General features: G+C 45.7%; 1 long non-coding RNA gene across 1 annotated transcript; it reads left to right on the top strand.

Annotated features, from left to right (window-relative positions):
- The first annotated feature begins 6,950 nt into the window (after positions 1–6,950).
- LOC148223469 (uncharacterized) lies at positions 6,951–13,867 on the top strand. Its single transcript, XR_015804349.1, has 2 exons — positions 6,951–7,049; positions 11,298–13,867. It is a non-coding gene; the product is annotated as an uncharacterized LOC148223469 (long non-coding RNA).
- The last annotated feature ends 2,584 nt before the right edge of the window (positions 13,868–16,451 follow it).

Below are 16,451 nucleotides of genomic sequence, written 5' to 3' on the forward strand. Positions count from 1 at the left end.
CATGTTGAGGACAGAAATTCTCGCTAGCTCATTAATATTTGAGGTTTCCAACCCATTATCAAAGACAAAAGCAATGGGAGCATCCACCTTTGCTGAAGAGCATCCCTGGGGCCGGCACAGTCACGCTCGGGATGCAGCTCCTCCCTCCGAAAGCTTTCCCTCTGCCAGAAATTGTATTTAGCTATTAATTTTACTGGTAATATTATTTTTCTGTCGTTCTGGTGAAGAGGTGAAATGGAAAAACACAACCAATCTCGAAGGGCTGCAAAATGGAGATCTTCCCAGGGGCCGTGTGAAGAAGACAAGATTTTATTGAAGACAGGGAGCTGAATTATTACAGATTTATCTTCTTTATTGCTCTAACAAAATAGAAAAGAAAGCCGGGCCGTAAGTCACTGTCAAAGGAAACAAATACATTCCCAAAAACAGTGTGGAAAACAAAGCTCCCAGAGGCATCCTCTTCAACTTCTGCATTTCTCTCCTGAAATCAAGACCTTCGCAGCAGCCTGGCTTTCACATGACATTAACAAACTCCAATACTCTTCCAAAAAATGCTCCTGAGTAGCTCAGCTCAGATGGGCTTCCACAAACCAGTGATGTGTCTAGACTTAGAGTAAAAAAAATCAGCATCCTTCATTCATAAGTGCAACCAGCAAAGGGAAATAGAAATTTGCGAGAGCTAAAGTTGGGTGTTCATGCAAATTTCTGTTCAAAGTTTAAACTTTTCCCCCTGAATTTCGTTTTAAACCCCGAAAATTTTAATTAGACAGAAATATCCCTGTCTTGAGCACTTGCTATGAATGTGCCCTTGAACAAATCCTTCTTTCTGCTTTCAAGAAGGTAATATGCTGATTATATTATAAAGCATTGACAGTTCTCTCCTATATTTGTATTCTTCTTCTCCATTCTCACTCTCTCTCTCTTTCTTTCTCCACATAGATATATAATATATATATCTATACATACAAACACAGCAATGTGTATATTTGTGTATCCACCTATCTGTATATAGCGTGGATATACCTTAGGAACTGCCTATCCTTCTACCTGACTGTAGTGGTAGATGTTTGTTTGAACTCAGATGATAATATCCCACTGCTTTTACACAACAGAAAACTGAAACTGTTATTTGCACTGAAAGCAATACACTCCAAAAGAGCTGGTGGTCATGGCTAAATATGAATCTTACTTTTGCTGTAGATTTGATGGTTGTCTTATATTTAAGATATTTTTACTGTTCCCACCTGGGGATGGAGGGATGAGGAAGGACCTTGGAGGTCTGATTTTGCCCCCTTTTTCCACTTCCTCATTTTCTAGCACTGCTCTTTTTGGAAAACAGGTGGAACTTGGGCAGCTCTACACCCTTTTCCCAAACCTGCACGTTTTTTTCCTGGCACACAAACCAGTGCATTTGCTGTCCTTAAACACAGAAGTGACTCCCACTCCATAACTACAGAAAATGCACTGGTTTGCACTGCTGAAAGAAGTTATTAAATACAGAAAATGCTCTTCTTGGCATTGCTGAAAAATGAATGTGCAGGGAAAAAAGATCCCATTGGGATTCACAGGGGAATATTTACATCAGTGGTGTTCACAGGAGGTGGATGAGCTGTGCTGGGGTGAGGGGAACTCACCTGCCATGGAGCTGTGGTGGGAGAATGTGACATAAACCCTGAGCTTGGGCTGATCCATTACTTTTTTCCTTGGAAATGTGCTTCATCTGTCCAGTCTCTTCATTCTGCCCACAGGGTGTTTTAGGCTGAGGGAAGATCAGCCCCACAAGGTGTTCTGAGGGCTGCTGAGTCTTTTCTTGCCTAATTTTAGGTTTTCTCATTTCAATTCCCAAGGACCACTAGCTGCCAGCACTGGAAACCTGCTTAGAATTGTTTAATATTTAAAATTTCTATGTTTTGGCTAATGAAGCAGAGCCAGGAGGAGGCAGCAGCTCTGTCACACATTACACAGCTCCCTGTCCCACACAGATCCCAGCCTCTCTATTTCTCCCAGCTCCAAAAAAACTTTGCAACTGGTACGAGCAACACTTGGCTGGCATTTCTCCCCAAGCCCATTGAAATAATTGAAAAATAAACTCACAGCTGCACTCTGCTACTTCTCAATTCAAAACATCTTTCCTTTTCTGATTTGGGATGTCTCAGGGTGGCTTTTCAGGGTGGCAAAGGGAGGTTTTTTTGTTTTCCAACCATAAAAACCTAAAACTGGGAGTCACAGGTAACTTGGAGCTCCTTCTAGGCTGTATCAACACTGAAAGAGGGATTTTGCTCCCAGGTTTAGCACGAGCAGCTGCTTGGCTGGATGGAGGAATATCCAGCCAAGCCAGGCAAGCATTAAAAATCAATGTTTGAAAAAAAATCCCAAACATGAAGAAATAGTACATGCCCATTTATTTTTAAAATGCAATAAAAAGTTATTTTAAATGCAGGAAGATTAATAATGCTCTAATTCAGCAAAGTACTTCCAGATGTGCTGGACTCTGAGTGTACTTCAGTGCTTTTATGAATCAGGGCTTAGGGAATGGGCTTCCAAAGTACTGAAAGAGGTTTTTAAAGTAAAAGAGGGGAGATTTAGATGGGATATTGGGAAGGAATTCTTCCCTGTGAGGGTGGTGAGGCCCTGGCACAGGGTGCCCAGAGAAGCTGTGGCTGTCCCTGGATCCCTGGAAGTGTTCAGGCCAGGTTGGACAGGGCTTGGAGCAGCCTGGGACAGTGGAAGGTGTCCCTGTCATGGCAGGGGCTGGAATGAGATGGGATTTAAGGTTCTTTCCAACCCAAACCATCCTGGGATCCTCTGAGTCTAAAGAGCCCCTGAACCACACCTGCACCTCACACTGCTCATGGAACTCCTGGCACTTGTGGTCAGAGCACAAACAGGGATCAAGGTTTCCATTCCTATTCCATTGTCACTGTTCATGGAGAGGTTTCCAGGACTGGGATCAGGTTTATGTTCAGCCATCAGTGGGGATGGTTGGAGCTGGGAAAATTAAACTCTGGAGTCACAACAGCCTGGATTTAGTGCTCCAGGGAGGAGAATAAACCCCAAGAAAGAAGAAAAACTCTCTCAGCTCTAAGGTTAGGATCAAACAGATATCACCTGGGTGGGTGATACCTTTCAGGCTGGAAAGTCTCCAGCTGGCAGGTGAGTGAGGCTCTCAAGCAGCCACCAAGTAGAAATAGCAGGAGAAAGAGCAGCAGATGTTTTAAAAATAGATTTCATAAATAAATTACAGGAAAAATAAGATGCAATACCAAGATGAGCATGTTTGGGGAAACCTCTGAGTCCATGTTTCAGGGGTTCAGTGCCTCACTTAGGTCAGGCTAAAATAGATTTCCTTTTCCTTACTCCATTTGAGAATCTCTCCTATTGTCCTAATTTTCCACCACAGCATGTAATGGTCTTGATTCATAATGCCACCTAAAATTTAGAGGGGAGAATTGCATTAAAACATAAGTGGAAGAGCTAAAAGGATAAAATACATTCAAATACCCTGGCAGCAGCTTAAAGATATGGTACAGGCTCCAGCTTAATATGTAACACTCCTTAATAAAGACCCTAAAGGAATTTTTAAAAGCAAAGAAGTTAAGTAGCAGAGTGGGGAAGGCTATTAGGAACAAAAAAGATAGCTGTCAAAAATGAGGGAAATGGAATATAGCACAAATATAAAACCACAGCAAGGCAAGTGCAGAAGATATTTCAAAGCAGTTTACCAGAGGCATAAAAATGCTCATAAAAACATAGCAGAGACTGAAAGTCAACCAGGGACTCACTGGGACCAGCAAGCAGTGAAAGTGAGAAGTTTGGGGTGAAATAAAACACTGGTGGGTCGAGTAAATGAGCTCCCCATATGTGTGGGCTTGAGACTCCCACAGAAAAACCCTCCTTTTCTGCAGTGGCTCTGATGAGCTTCTTAAATATAAGTATCACCAAGAAAATTTTGGAATAAAGAGATAAATTGACAGAGAAGCAAATTTCCAGAGTGAGATGTCACTGGCCCAAGACTTGGAAAGAGATTCAAATACAATTATATTAACAATTTTATTTATAATTATATTCTGTAAAATATTGTATCCATATATTATTATATATTTGCTTTTGTACAGTTCTGTGAAGGATTGCACTTGGCTGCAGGATGAGAAGTAACAAACTTGCCACTGAAGAAGCAAGTTTAAGAACTTAAGGAGTTGAAGTCTGACCTGAACTACAAAAATGAAAATACAATGGAGTTCAGGTAAATATGGATACCTGGGATGCACTGGGAAGATCTGATACACCAGGGAAAGGGCAATAGGAAGTTTTTGCAGAAAGAAGTCAAAGTTTATAACACATTCACACCCCTTAAAGCAGTCAATGAATGTGTTGGAGGAGGTGATTGCATGTGTATCACATATCTGGGGTTCAGCAAAGCTTTGGCACCACAAGAGCTGTCAAAGAGATAAAAGTTGCTTGAGATAAAGAAAAGGCTGCATGGATTAGCAGCTGAGACAAGAGAAACCAAAGGCTGGAAATCAGTTTTCATTTTCACAGTGGGGAGAGGTTATTGCTGGGATTTTGTGGTATCGTGGGGCCCTGGCCAGGCTGCTGACTTCTAATGGGAAAGTTTGCTGACAAGCCAAAAAAATTTTAAGCTGACTGCAAGGAGTTCTAGAAGAACCCAGCAAAAAAATGCCCAAGTAAAGCAGATACAAGATGACCTTAGCCATATCTGTCTAATGGCTGGCTCTAATTGAGCTATTGTCATTCCAGAAAGGCATCCCCAGATGTTACAGGTCCTTCTCTTGAAAGAGAATGATCTAAGTCTAAAACACAAAATGTGCCCATGTGGTTCTGTAGGTCTTTTACAGCAACGTGGGTTATTCCAGAGGGATGTTCTGAGTCCCTTTTCCTGTGCCCCACAGCCCACCCCCTTTCCTGGAACACCAGCTCTGTGCACTCACTTTGCAGCTCGATTCCTGAAGGATTTGTGTTAGCTAAGGGGGAATAAAAATAAACAGCTTTTGTGTGTGTCTGCCAAAATCAGAACACTGGCATCCCAAATCTCAGTGTTGCCTTTATTGCATTTTTCCCAGGAGGATTCAGGTCCAGCCACAGCTCCAACTCCTGCTGAGGACCTTACAGCCCAGAGCCAAGTCCCCTCTCAAATCACCACATCCCTCTATCCTATCCCAGTTGCTGTTTTGGGAATGGACTTTTGCTCTTCAAGATGTCACCCTTTTTCCTTTTAAATTTTGGCTCCATTGCAAAGTTAACATGAATACAGTGGTGGGATGCAAAAGATGGGCAGTTTCCCTGTAATTTACTTGTACCTAATTTAGGGGAAATTCTCCTACTCTGACCTTTATTCCAGCAAACAAAGCTGGTGAATATGGATCCCAGGGCTTGGACCACATCATCCTCCTGCAGGAGCCACCCCTGGCAATGATGGTCCCCATTCCCCAGGGGAGCAGCTTCCAGAGCAGATGGCTGGGTCCCCATCCACAAAGAGAAATTCAGCCATCCCATAAATCAAACAGACTTCCCCCAGTCAGACATAATGAGAACACCCAAATCATTGTAGGATACCAGTTAGGAGAGGAGCTCTGCTTTCCAAGCACTGGAGCTCTGGCAAAGCACAGATCTGTGGTGTCAGCCTGGCTCTGGTGTGAAAGGCTCCTTTGGTGAGGGTTTGTCATCCAATTGCACTGATCCTTGAAAACCCTCTCTAGCTGCTGGTCTCAAACAACCAACTTTTATCAGCCAATAAATTCACTTTTCAGGGGATGCTCGAGGAGTTTCAGAATGGTGGGAGCCATCAGTACCAGCACCGTGAACCTCAGACACAAAACTTCCCCAGTCTGCAGGTGCCAAAATATTTCACCCACCAGCAACACATGAACATCCACAAAAACACTTTAAAATCAAACATCACCTTCACGTATGTCTGCTGTGGAGAATGAAATGCATTTTAGAAATGATTGCATATTAGCAATGAGAGGTGTTCCCTAGGCTCCCGTTCAGCCAGCAGATAATCAGCAGGTTACAGAAACTTCCCCCACACCTCCAGTGTGATCCAGGCAGGATTCAGCTCCACAGCCAAAAGCACTCAGCCCGTGGGAGCCCATCCCCTTGTCTCCCCCAAATTCCTCATCACTGCCTTTGGCAATCTTTGCAGCACTGATTTTGGAAGAGAAGGAAAACGCTCAGGGGCTTGGTGGGATGGAAAGGACTGTGGGATCTTGGTGGGACCTCGTGTTCTTTGAGGAAGGTTTGGTGGTGGAGCACTGAACAGGTTGGCCAAAGAGGTGGTGGGTGACCATCACTGAAAATATTCAAGGCAAAGGCTGGACAGGGCTCTGAGCAACCTGCTCTGGTTGAAGATGTCACTCCTCATTGCAGGTGGCTTAAGACAAGATGATGTTTAAGCATCCCTTCCAGCCCAAACCACTCTGAGAGTCCATTCTGTGGTTAACAACAACTTGGGAGTTCTGTCTTCGTGGGCAGCAAGATCTGGCAATTCATCATTTTCTCCTCGACGTCTTGTTAGGGTAAAGAGATGCCAGGTCATACCTGAATATGTTATAAAAGCAGCATTTGGCCTCCAAAGTGTATACACCAGTAAAGCCTTATAGCTCCCTCCCAGCATCTGACATTCTTTTCACTGCTATAATTTACTGAGTGCATTGCCAGGTGCCCCTGGCAGGCTTCCAGGCTGCCTTCAGCCAGCCAGTGCATAAACTCAGGGGGAAGAAATAATAATTAAAAAAAAAAAGGCTGCTGCAGCCCCCAAAATCCTTGAAATCTGAGCAAGAGGGGAAAAAAAAAAAAAAAAAAAAAAAAAAAAAGAAAAAAACCACAACAAACACACCACCAAAAAGCAGCGACCACCATCGGCGCGCAGATGTCAGGAGGATGTGGCAGAAGGAGCGACATCCTGCAGCATCCTGCAAAATCAACGTGCGGCGGCAGCTCCCAAAATCCGGAGCGCTGCCTTCCTGCCGGCTGTGGGAGCTTGGGCTGCAAGATTATAGATGGTCACTTCTCCTCCGTCTGGGTAATTAGTAAGTCATTATCTTTACAAGCTGAAAAGCTCGCTATTGTCGGGAGCGGCCGGGATTCCGGTCGAGTTGTCTTTATGATGGGCTCTTTAGGAGATGGACGGCGGGAACGGTGCTCCACAGCAATCAGGTAATGGCTGAGAAACACAGCCCTGGTGGGCCCCTGATTGCTGCTGGAATCGTTAGGAGATGGAGATGCCTTGTACCTCATCAGATAATGCCTTTCCTTAACAAAGGAGCCGAGTTATCACGGGAGAGGCTGAGAGCTCCTCGCCTTTTGGGCAGGGAAAAGGCACTCGCGTGGCTGAGATTTACCAGATCTGTTAAAGAGGGGAAGATTTTGTATGGAAACACCAGGAGAATCCGTGAAAAGCGTGTGTGACATTTTTTGGTACAGAAAGAGCGAGCACACGTACCTGCTGTTGCCATTAAGAGACAGAAGATGAATGAGGAAAGCCTTTGAGCTGAAAGAAAATCAACATGAATTCATTGCTAAGGGTTAGCAATCATATACAGAGAGTACATCCAACCCCAGCAACAGAAAATACATTACTGTAGGAATCAAAAGAACAGGAAACCACTTGCTAATAAAAATCGCCATCTGCCTTCTGGAATGAAGGAGTCCTCGGATGTTTTAGTCAAATCCAGGCATCCAGGAAAGCAAAAGCAACCTTATAAATCCAAATCTGGTGGTGGCAAAATCACAGGGTTGTGGGATGGCTTGAGTTGGAGGGGACCTTAAATCCCATCCAGTTCCAACCCTCTGCCATGGACAGGGACATTTTCCACTAGCCCAGGTTGCTTCAATCCCCATCCAGCCTGGCCTTGCCCCAAAAGTTTTCACAAGATTCATTTTATGCATTATTTTATTTGTTTTGCGTTTCGTTTGTCTGGTTTTGGGGAAGAGATGGGAACAGAGTCATAGGAAGCCTCCTCATCCAAGAACTGACCCAACCTGCAACTCATTAGGGAGGCCCTGCACAGCCAAACCCTCTGCTCTGGTCCCATCTGCAGCAGCCAAAGCCTCGGTGACCTCAACCTCCCCACCTGGGATCCCCAACCCTTATAAATCTTATAAATCTTTACGTTTGAGACGCAGGGAGATCGATAATTCCAGGATGCAAATGGAGCATATGGAGACTATAGCAGGCAGCACAAAGGCAGAAGCCACGGGCCATTTCCATGATCAGAAAGAGAAAGAGCTGCTAATTATGCAAAGGTCATTGACTGAGCATGGTGCTACATTTAAATATTTCAGCGTGTCTGTGCCTGGATGCTCTCACGAATGTGTTCATGTGGGTAAATGCTCCTCTGTTTTGGGGAAGATAAGGAAACACAGAAAAAGTGCAGATGTCTCTGTTTCGTGCCACATGAGAGCATTAAAGCAGACTGAAGCGTCCTGAGGGCTTTGGGTTTCTTGTTTTTTTTTTTCTTCTCTCCCTGTAGTTAGCTATTCATGCTTTGACTCCTGGTTACTCCACACAGTTTCCAGCGCGAAGTCAAGATAAACATTTCTACCTCCCAAAATTCGCGTCGTCCCTGTGCCTCTCTGACGGATGCAGCGATGGCAGCTGCTTTTTTTTTTTTTTTTTTTATTTTCTGTATTTTTTGCTGCGGGGTGTCGCCTCCACCCCAGCCACCCTGTCACCTCCTCTATGCCCACAGGGCATGGCTGGCACGGGCAAGGAGAAGGAGACAAAGTTTGACTTTTATTCTTTCCCCTCCTCCTCTTTGCAAATGTGTAACAGTGAGAAGGGACATTGTCCGCAGGTCCGTGGGAAGCACAAAGCCATGGCTGTGCTGACCTCCTTATAAAAATTCAAGCCTGTCCTCATTTTTCCTGGAGGTTTTGGTGGTTTGCACACACGTACCTTTGTCCTCCCCCCAGCCCCTGCACTGACCAGTCCAGCAGCCTCCAGTGCAGCCCAGCCCTGCTGCCCACACCAGCAAATCCTCACAGAACCAGCCAAAACTCCAACAATCAGGGAGAAATTTTGAAAAAAAACAAACCTGCTTTTATTTCCAGTGATGCTGCCAGTTCAGTTCAGGGAAGCTCAGCTGCCAGTGCTGACAGCTCAGCTCTTCCCAAAATCAAGCCCTTGAAGGGCTGGTCTCTCATCACTGCAAGCACAGGGAAGGGTGGAATGCTGGGTGTGTAATTTGGAGATTTTCACTTAAATAGATTTTCTGTGATCACTGAGGTCCCTGGCTGGAGTCTGTGAATTTTAAAAAGGATTAATGCTATAGGAGCCTTCATCCAGATGCCCCCTAAAGAGGTTTTGACCTGGCTGTGTGCTGAGTATTTTGCCCTCCTAAACTTACCACTTCAAATCCCTTTTGCTCTCCCATTTCCAACCCTATTGTTTGGGGGTTTTGCCCCCTTTCAGGCATTTAAATATTGAGCTCACTACTGGTATTAAAAGTTGTTTAGAAGTTGTTGATTTAACAACCTCACACATATATTTTTATATATTTTTATATCTATATAAAGTATTATATATTCTTATTTTTATTGTGATGTTTGTACATTATATTTATGCCTAGAGGATGGATGCACACAGTTACACAGGGGAATTCCTGTTCATGGGGTAGACTGAGCTTCACCCTGGGATGTGCACAAAGGGTCCTCACCTCTCCTTGCCTCCTGGCAGCATTTTTGGATTGATGCAGGGTCCTTCTGCTCTGCTCCTCTCTGAAAACTTGGGATTGAAGCAGTATTTGGGAGTTACACCATTGGTAAACACGTGGGATAAGCTGGGTTTCTTCCCTTGGCCACAAGCAGGATTAAGGCCAAAGAGCTGCTTCCTGCCAAAAACAGGGAGAATAATCCTGTCATAAGCCATTAATATGGAGCTGTATTGGCACTTGGCAGCAAACCACCAGACCCACAAAGTTGTGTTTAATTTGCTGTTAGAGGACAGGCCGAGTCTTCTTCACTCAATTATACCAAGACAACATTTCAGCAGCAAGCCCTGGAAACAGGCCACCCCTCAGCTCCCCATGGCTCCACATCTCCATCCCAGCATCACTGGCATTGCCCATCCATTGCTGCCCTCATGGAAACTCCAAGAGCTCCTGTTTGCTGGGATGGTCTTTGAGCAATAATAAATCCCAGGTTTTTCTGTTCACCCTGATGCTGCTGTGGGAAGCAGAAGGTGTTTTGTCCCCCCAAGAGCCAACTCAGCCCTGGCACTCATCTCACTTAGGCCCCACACATATGGCAGAGTAGCAAGAACAAGCAGAAACCACCCCATTCCCCCCAGTAATAAAAGCCAGGTTGGATTTTTTTACTTTCCACATGGTTTGTTCTCACTCCTCCCATCCCAGCCCACGGATCCCCATGCAAGCCAGGCTCCCTGATAGTGCTGAGCTGTGCCTGGTGACTTCCTGCCTTCCCTGGCTTCCCATCGGACACAAAGCCTTCCCCCAGCATCCAGGATGTTGTTTTCTATTTTTACTCGAATCCTTTTAACTTTTTTGACATTTTTAAGGCAGCAGCCTGGAGGAAATAGATTATCCTGCTGGTGGTACTGCGTAGTTCCAGTCCTTGGTTAAGAAGATAAAATTTCTTCTCAGGGTTCATCACATTCCTGAACTGTTCATGACTCCTAAGTCACAAAACAGCAAATAAAATGCCCGTGAGCTTTTGTTCCATAAAATTTTATGATTAGTCATCATATCCTTCATGTGGATGGGGGACAACAAGCAAGGAATGTCCCTTGTTTTAATACAGACAGCCTGGGAGACAACTGCAGCCTTTTATCTCAGCTCCTGGGATGTCTCTTGCCTTCCTCAAGTCCCATCTGAGTCTGGAAGCTGTTCAGGTGTCCTGACATTGTGTGGGGATATGAAAAGTGGGGCAAAATGATTTGCTGAGGGTCTTTCACAAACTGCAGTCTCCACTACAGGGACCACTGCTGATAATTTATCACAGAGTCACAGAATGGTTTGGGCTGTAAAGGACATTAAAGATCAAATCATTCCACCCCCTGCCATGGGCAGGGACACCTTCCACTATCCCGGGTTCCTCCATGCCCCATCCAACCTGGCCTGGAACACTTCCAGGGTTGGAGCATTCCCTGTTTCTCCGGGGAATTTGTTCCATCACTGTCCTCACTCACGCGGAATCAGAGTTTGATATTTCCTTCTTTTGGTTCCGTAACTGCAGGGGCAAATCCTGCTTTTAATTTTGGCCTGTATTTTTTTGCCAAACAAACTTGCTGCAAGGTCTCACATCTCCTTTGTTTCCAGCACCTGGAGATGTGCAGAACAACCACCGCCTTAGGAATATTTTGAAGCAACAAGAGGAGAAACTCCAGAGCGGCTCCAGGGAGAACGCTCCCACGTTCCTGAGATTCCTCTTCCAACGCTCTCAGACAGACTCTCAGTTTTATTTGCAAAAACTGGGAATGCTTCCAAATCCCAGCCTGTAAAGCCTTTCACAAAAAAATAAAAAATTAAATAAATAACAAACCAGCAGAGGAAAACCACGCTTGCCCCCACTGTGGAGCAGGAGACCCTTGCAAGCAGCAAAGCCCCTGCAGACGTGCCCCTGTGAAGGACAGCGTGCTGTGAGTGTTCACCACTGATCTGTTCTTCCCAGGAAGCATGCAGGGCCCAGGATTTCAATTTGCAAGCACAGATCTGGGTTCTGTCTCCAAGGATAACTTGCTCTTCATCTGCAGGAAAAATTCAAGGCGGGAATAAACAAGGTTTGCTGAGAGCCCTGACAGAGCAGGGTCCCTTGGCAGAGCTCTTGGACAATTTCTTCTTGTGTTGGTGCCCCCGACGTGGAACAGCTGCTGAATCCTCTGCACTTGCATGACAGACCCTTGGATTTGCCTCTATCTTTCCAGCAAGTGGAAGAAACAATATAGAAAAGGAGGATGTTTCTGCTTGTCGAGGGTAGGACACAGGTAACTCCTCACACTTGCAGCCAAGCCAGCTGGGCAAGCACAGGTGTGATGCCAACACTTGGACTGATGTGAGCAGCAGTGGAGAAACCCCTTTCAGAGGTGTAAATTTGCCACGTGGGCTCAGGGTTTTGTGGCAGAGGTTTGACTTTTTGCTCTTTATTTTCCCACTGGAGCTCAGAAAAAACATCGACCTTGTGCATGCAGTTTCCCTTCTCTCTGTCTTGGTCAGTTACTGCCAGTGACACCAACAGAAGAGGGGAAAAAAAGCTGGAACAATATATATTACATTGTTTTAACCTCATTTTGCACATCCTGAGCGCTCATTCTGCTGGTCAGGGAGACAAATGAGCTCTGCCTTTTCAGATCTGATCTCCAGCTTGCTGCAGCCTTTCCTGGAGCTGCAAGGGGTGACAACTCCCCATCCAAAGGAAGGCAGATGGGTGGCACCACCATCTGTTTTTAAGGACAGGCTGATCTCAGAGGAGCTGAGACAGAACCAGAGGCACCCGGGTCTGTCTGCTGAGCTGAGCAGCCTCACCACTAAAAGCAATTAGTGTTTGTGCAGAGAGGTCTGACAGACCCTGTTCTGCAAATGCTGAAGTGTTGACACTTCCCAGCAAGGTGCACCTTGTGTTACTGGCAAAGAGGAAACCACTCTGTTAGATTTGCAGGGTTTTCCTGCTACATTTTCCCGTTGCTCTAACTCAGGAGCAGCCCAGTGCTGATGTCCATGCTCAGATCTGCAATCACAGAATTATGGAATGGTTTGGGCTGGGAGAGACCTTAAAGATCATCCAGTTCCATCCCCCATTCCTGGAGAATGCACTTGTGCCTCGCAGCTATCAGGCTGCACAAACATGTGGAGTCTGGAAAACGGAATCTGCAAAGAAATAATTCTGCTTGTAGACTCCTATTTTATGTATTTCTGCTTCCTTCCTTCTTCTCTCCCCCGCTTCCTCCTCTCCCTCCCCAATTCCATTTACATCTAAATGGGGTCTTTGTTTTTTCTGAGTTCATATTTAGTCACTGGTTCCCGTTCAAGGCTCCCAGCTCAGTTTCTCAGAGCAGAGGCATTCCCAGGGGAGAGCAAGGTCTGAGCAGGACGTGGATCCGGTGCCACACAGCTCCTCCAGGTATTCACAGCCCACACTGGAAATGGCTTTTACATATGGATTTGTAACTGAGTGATACAAACCTGTTTATTACCAGCACACTGACATAAATAGCACATCCCATATCACAGAATCATTTAGGTTGGAAAAGACCTCTGAAGTCATCGAGTCCAACCTGTGACTGTCACTACCTTGTCACCCAGATCAGAGCACTGAATGTCACATCCAGTAGCTCCTTGGACATCTCCAGGGATGGGGACTCCACCACCTCCCCAGGCACTCCATTCCAATGCTTAACAACCCTTTCCACGAGGAAATTCCTCCAGATTTGGTGCAACAGCAATCCAGGATTGAGCCCACTTTAGAGGTGATTTTATCTGATGTCACCATCAGACTGAAAGTTCGCACAACTTGAGTTAAAGAAACACCTCCCAAAGACCCTGCTCAAACAAGGGTGTATTTCCAGATAATCATTTCAAATCCTCCCAGAGACTTGCATCAACTCCAGGAACAGACAAGGGAAACTGTCCATTAAGGGATTGATTTCCACTGAGGTATCAGCTCCTCTTTGTTCAACTCCTGTCAGTTCAGCTGATGGTGCTCTGTTGATTTACAAGGCTCCAGCGTTCCTCATCATCACTTTTTCTTGCCTTTTGCACTGAAGCTACAAGAATATATGTTTGCTTCTAGGCTTGTCTATATGCAGTAGTATTATGGTCTTATCTGCCAGCTGAGCTACACCAGCTGGAACCCAAAGCTTGTTGTTATTTCAATATAAGACCCTGTTACATCATATCCTCTAAACTGGATTTAATTTCTGTTTGTAAATAAGCAGATACTTTAAGCAGGCAAAAAAGAGATATTTATAGGCTTAAGTAAAGCATCTGCTTAGACTGACACTGAAATAAATACAGGTGGGGTTACAACCTATAAACACAGCAGTTTTTCTAACCAGGGACTGTAAGGTGAGACCTCAGACTGATTCCATCCCATCTAATTCACACAGCTGCACTTTGGGGTTTGTTTTGTTTGCTCCAAGCGTTTCCTGCTTTTGCTCAAGTCAGCTGGGAATGGGACTTGGCTGTACAGGAGGATCTGACTTCCCATGGAGCAGCAATGGTTGAAAATCCCAGGATGCAGAGTTGGGTGCAGCTCTCAGGTGAAGATAAGAAGGTATCAGTCACCACCTGACTGCCTTGCCTGCATGGCTTGGCAGAATTGTCTGTATCTTATGCCAAGAACTTCCAAGAAAACAGAAATTCTGGAGAGTTTATGCAGAAAAACAGATTCATCTTTGGTATGGGAGCACCAAGAGAAAAGCAGGAATGAGCTTGAGGGGAGAAAGGGAGGGGAAAACACACAAGGAGCTGTTGGGTGCACAGTGGAGGGCAAAGAGCTCAGGGGGGGTTTGTGAGGATTTACAATCATGGAGTGGGCTGGGCTGGGAGAGACCTTTAAAGATCACCCAGCTCCAACCAGTCCCAATACCATCCCTTGAGGGTCACCACTGGATGGTCCCCACTGGGGCACTGAGGCATTGACTACAACACTTTGACATGATGATCTGGGTGATTCCTTCTCTTAGGGAAAGGCAGAATTTGTGCTTGTCTCAGAGACAAGGTGTGAGCAAAGAGGAGGGACCCATGGTCAGAGCTCTTGCTGAAATAGCTGGTGGAAAGAGAGTTTTCCAGGCATGTTTTCACTGTCATTCCCCAGCCACTCCAGAGGCACAGACCCCCACCAGGTCCTGCTTCCCTCTGTGGGCCCCCTCTCTGGTGGCCAATGCCAGCAGAGCAATGCTCTCTTCTCCCTATTTTCAGCATGTCTACATTGCCTTGGCACACCAGCATTTTTCAAAGTGAAATACCAGAAAAACCCACTCCTACACCCCCTTTCTGTGGGGAGTTTTAGGACAGATAACAATGAGATGCACCCATGTCCCTCAGCTGAGCCCTGCTGGGCACACACACACAGCCTTGGAGACCCACATATTTAATTCTGGCCAGAAGAAAGCTGAATTCAAGATGCAAGAACATGGGGTTGGCACTTGGCTCCAAACTCCTCCTGCCTCCTCAGCTGTTGACCACAGCAGGATGATTCCACAGCCGGGCTCTGTGCAATTATTCTGCTTTCTGTCTTGGAGCCACGCAGAGATGGAGTTACATAACAATACTGCTTAAGCACTTGCAAAATGCACAATTTGATTAATCTCAGCAATGTGCTGGGCTCCAGGATCTAAAAAGACAGCCATGTGCATTTTAACCAAGTTAAAGCCCAAAGCTTTTCATTTCATCCTAATGGATAGCAAAGGTCATTCTCCATTTGATAGATGATGATAGCACTGCTGCATTTGTCTTGTGGCTGGCAGGGCTGGATCCCTCTGAAGTTCGTGTTAATGAGATTCCTCCTACCACCACAGGCACAAAATTCTCCAGTGAGGCATTGGCACTGGATTTATGGCGGAGGTGCCCATTCTGCATCCACACAACAGGATAAATGCAACTTCCCATCATGCTGATGAGGTGCCCACGGCAGCTATGTCCTGATGGAATGGTGTTTTCCATGGCATAAATCCCAGGTGGTGGCAACTGACTCTGCACCTGGATGCATTCCTTCTCCTCGTGACTCAGTTCAGCAATATTTTTCAGGAGGAACAGGTACCAGCAAAGAATTAAAGTGTAGATTCCACGTTTTCCCCTTGGGAAAAACGCCTAAAATAAAGTTATCAGCTGGAATCCTGAAGGGATGATATTTAGTTCACTTGCAGAACCACTTGGCAGTGTCCAGAAACCATGGAGTTCCCAAGCTGGACCATAAATTATCAGAGATATGTTCATGTGCTTAACGGTGCTCCTGGGTCTCACAAGGTGAGAGGTGGATGAATTAAAGCCACAGGAGATGCAGAGTGAGGTAGGAGCTATGGTGGGGAAATGGGACCAGACAGAAGCACAGAACATGAGACCCTTCTACAGAGGAGAAGGATGTGGTGAGAAGCTCAGGAGCAGACACTGGTGCTGTAAAATCCTCAGAAGAGCAAGTGCTGTGTGACAGCCTTCCTCCATCTCCTCCTCCTCCTCCTCCTGGTGCTGAAGGAGCCCAGCAGACCATCAGGGAGGCAGTGGAAGGAAAAGCCCAGGAGATGAAACCTTGGAGAAGAATTCCTAGCTGGAACATCTGCTGCTGAGCTGGGCACGACTACCTGAATCCCTTGTCCCAACAATTTATCCTAGGACTGTGGGGTTTGGGGGTTGTTCCAACAAGGAGACAAACCTTCCCAAAGACATCCCATGTCTTCATAGAATCACAGACAGGTTTGGATTGGAATGGAATTTAAATCTCATCTCATTCCAACCCCCTGCCATGGGCAGGGACACTTT

The sequence above is a fragment of the Sturnus vulgaris genome, chromosome 6 (genome assembly GCF_052056855.1).
Source record: "Sturnus vulgaris isolate bStuVul1 chromosome 6, bStuVul1.hap1, whole genome shotgun sequence".
Classification (NCBI taxonomy): Eukaryota; Metazoa; Chordata; class Aves; order Passeriformes; family Sturnidae; genus Sturnus; species Sturnus vulgaris.